Source organism: Gymnodraco acuticeps, unplaced genomic scaffold, assembly GCF_902827175.1.
Source record: "Gymnodraco acuticeps unplaced genomic scaffold, fGymAcu1.1, whole genome shotgun sequence".
In the NCBI taxonomy this organism is placed as follows: Eukaryota; Metazoa; Chordata; class Actinopteri; order Perciformes; family Bathydraconidae; genus Gymnodraco; species Gymnodraco acuticeps.
This window is the reverse complement of record NW_022990648.1, coordinates 36,842-40,783: the sequence shown is the minus strand read 5'-3', so window position 1 is coordinate 40,783 and position 3,942 is coordinate 36,842. Positions and strand designations below refer to the sequence as shown.

The window sequence follows — 3,942 nt, the reverse complement described above, 5'->3', positions numbered from 1 at the left end:
TATTTATATTGCACATAGATACCAGGAGTCTCACCTATAGCCTGCAGTAAAGGATCCACATTGTAGGTGACCTTGAGTTCGGGCAGGACTTTCTGCATCTCCTGGACGAGGTCATGTGGCGTGAAGCTCATCGCGCTGATGTTATACGTGCGGCTGAGCAGTGAGTCTGCAGGAGCCTCCATGAACTCCAGAGTCGCCCTGAGACAGTCATCTGGGCAGAAAATACAAATACATCATCACCTGTGAAGTTTAAACGTTGACACTATTGCAAAAGGTCTAAAAGTCGGGTGTTACCTATGTACATCATGGGGAGCAGTGTGTCACTGCGCAGGTTGCACTCAAAGCAACCGGTTTTCACCGCAGTGTGGAAGATCTGCACAGCATAGTCTAGGAAAAGGAAGAACAGATGAATATTAAGATCAAAAACACCATACAACAATTGACCTCCTCTGTTTAAACTGTTAGTGATACTTCCACCATCTTTATCGCTTTCTTAGGGCTGCAACTAACGCTTATATTCATTATCTATTGATCGTTTGGTCTATAAAACGTATATTATTATATTATTATATAACAGAGAAAAACTGGCAAATGTCAAAACTTAGAGGGGCAGACATTTTTAGCATGAAAGATGACTCCACTTTTCCACATATGGATTATTTTAAAGCTTTACATACCTGTTGTTCCTCCCCCAGGATTGGAGTTAGCGGAGATGATGCCCGGGTACCTGAGGCAGCGGAAATCCAGCCCATACCTGTGGTGGTAGTACTGAGAAGAGAGGGAGGCAAAGCTTAAACACCCTGGGATTTGTGGAAGTAAAGTGGACGTGTATATTTGGACACTTGATAACTTTGTGTGTCTCTATATCTGCGTCTCACCTCACCCATCAGCTCGGCTGTGGACCTTGGAGACGCCGTAGATGGTGCGGGGTCTCTGCACACCACAGCTCGGGGGCGGTGGGGTCTCTGGGTGAGGACGGACCGAAGGCACAGATAGTGCTGGGGACAAACACACGCAGACCATGATCGGTTGCTATGTCTAATATGTTATGGAGACCTACGAAGAAGAGAGAGGCTGATTTAAGATGGCTCTAAATACTGGGCAACCACTTTAGAATCTGTAAAACGGGAACTTATCGTCAGTAGTTTCACAGGTTGGTTAATATGACTGTAATGTATCCTGCATGTACCTGTGATGTTGACCTCTTTGGCCAGCGCGCGATTGTTCTCTTCCCACAGCGGAACAGCACGCAGAGTAGTGAATCAGCCAGCGATGTTGTTGTTCACCACGATCTCCCGGAGGTTCTTAGAGTCCAGGATGTCTGAGAAGATGAACGGACCTGTGGAGGACCCAAAATGACCCTTGTTTGTACAGTTTCTGAACTCATCTGGAGACCCTTTTACCCCCAAGTGTCACCATTAAGGTACATATGTATAGACTGAGAATGTAAACCCTTAAAGAAAAGATTTACCTTGACATAAAGGTTAAAATTCACAAACACAATGTGTATCTGCTAAAAGAACATATAAGTAGGTTATATAATAATACACACCATTATGGTAGACATGGTTTGGGGGTTTTCTAATGTCGGACAGGATAACGTTGTTTTTTCCAAATCGTCTCCTGAGGAAAAAACATAAATATGGTCAGTTTTGGAAAAGGACTCAAATAAAGAACAAGAAATTGATGTTTTTGAATGATTCGACATTTATAATAACTGTTTCACATCGCGGATAATTCTGTATTTGTCAAACAGCCACTGGTGACACTTCATGTTGTTGTTGTGCAGTAACTATTCAGCAGAATTTACATTTAAAGCAACCATGCTCAACAACTGAAATAGGACGACATGTTAAATGCTTACCTCAGTAGCTTTGCAAGCCCCACCCCGAGCTGACCAAGCCCTCCTATAATGATGAAAAGAAAAGGAAAGATGTATTACCTTCGACAACTGTCCCTGCGACAGTGTTGGAGGAAATGTAAGGCAAAACTGCATTAAAAACAATCGAATGAAAATAAGCTACGTAAACGAACCAGTGATGAGGATTTTGGGGTGTTCAGTGTCAGTGCAGGGAGGAGGATGAGTTCCCTCAAAATCTGATAAGTGTTGTGAAGATGAGCTGAAGCCACGCGCCGCTGAGATCAATCTCTCCACACTGAACTGGGGACTGCTCCCAGCATGCTTCACTGCACCCCTCAGCAACTGCATCACCAACATCCTACACCTCCTATAGACAAAAGCATGCATTAACAGTTGTGGAAATGGTCTTTAATCATACATGCAGAAAAGCACTGCAGTCTTTTCTGTATTGAAGAAATGTGAGTGCTTGAAACCACCAGGTGGCACTAGATACCAAGACATCAAGAAGCTTGTGGAGAACAGTGTGTATTATTGTAATTTAATAAAACCCTAGATTTTCACAATATGTACTAATACTGAATATTCTTACTATCAATATAATGTGTTCTAATTACTGTGTTGATACCACTGAAGGTTTATCTAATTTGTATTGCTTTTTATTATATATTTTTTTATTATATCATAACTTAGTTAGTCATATTTAACATATGTAACATTAAGCTGTCTGTGGCTCTTTTTCCTGCTGTAACTACGCAAATGTCCCCTCCGTGGGACTAACAAAGGTATTCTGAGTAATTCTGGGTTTGAATTAGCTTTACCAATGTGTCTAGGGGTAGACATGTAAAGGTACATGTTGTGTAAATTAACAGTCACTATATTACATTGTGTAAATCAAGCATTGCCTAACCCCACACCCCCCTCAGATTAGCTTCTTACAGCCTGTTGTGGACTGGGTCTAAATATAGACACACTTCATGAAGTACATCCCAGACCACCCTTAATCTTATGGGGGCTGACAGGTTTATGCAGCAATTCAAAAAACAACAATTTAGACTTGTACATTTACACATGAAGGCAAATTAAAAAGTAAGAAGCCCCTGTGATGCGCATAATCCGTGTGTTATTATGATGTTTAAATTAAGATAAATGCATAAGTATGGTTTTACAACTGGTTGGCTTCATGCATAACAGATGCATCAATTACTTGTATTTCTAAAAGTGGTATTGCAGCTATACTGTAACTTATTAAGATGCCAATTCAAAACAATGCCTAAAAGATTGTTTTAACGTTTTATTTAAATGTAATATGTATACTTGTTGGAAAAACAGAAATACATTCAGTTGGTGTGCATGAAGTTGAGGTCACTTTCTTGCAGTAAAAAGCAACGTGGCAAAAAAAAAACTGCATTAAGTAACCGTTAGCCTAGCTATTTATGCTTCATCTGCGATATCTAAAACTCAGTTAATCCGGCTGTAAACGGTGGTAGAATTTACTGAATGAAACGTGTAGTAAAATCACATTTATCTCTTACTTTCAAGGTGAATCTGGGAAATGAAAGCTTGTAAATCCTTCACACAGCCGATGTTTGTGATGAAAAATGAAAATACACACGTTGTAGCTATGTAAGAGGTTAGTCGTGTTGTGATTGGCTTACAGCTTGAGAGGCTTGGCTTCCGGGGCCTGCCCAAATAAAATACACGCTTCCTGTTATAACTTTCAAAATGAAATCCGCATTATATATTATTATACGTTAAACTACCCAGTAGGACTTTTACATTTGTTGACACTTTAGTTTAGCTACTTGTACTTAAGTAATAATCTGAGTACTTCTTCTTTACTAGTTGGTAGTATTTAATTTATCAACTGTCACTCGTTATTTTCTTCATCTGTTATTTCTTTGTTTACTTGTATAGCTGAAACAGCGCCCCCCTCATTGCAATGGCTGGTGGATGTCGCCCAGCGTGTGGCTGAACGATGACATTACACCCTTACAGAAATCTACCTGAGACACGCCAGGTGAAGTTGATTAAAGAAAGTTAGACTAGTATAAAACACGACGAGGTTTTTCAACTGTAAAACT

At 40.3% G+C, this 3,942-nt stretch overlaps 1 pseudogene; it reads right to left on the bottom strand.

Annotated features, from left to right (window-relative positions):
- Positions 1–14: 14 nt before the first annotated feature.
- On the bottom strand, positions 15–3,521 carry LOC117554877 (annotated as a pseudogene).
- Between the last annotated feature and the right edge of the window lie 421 nt (positions 3,522–3,942).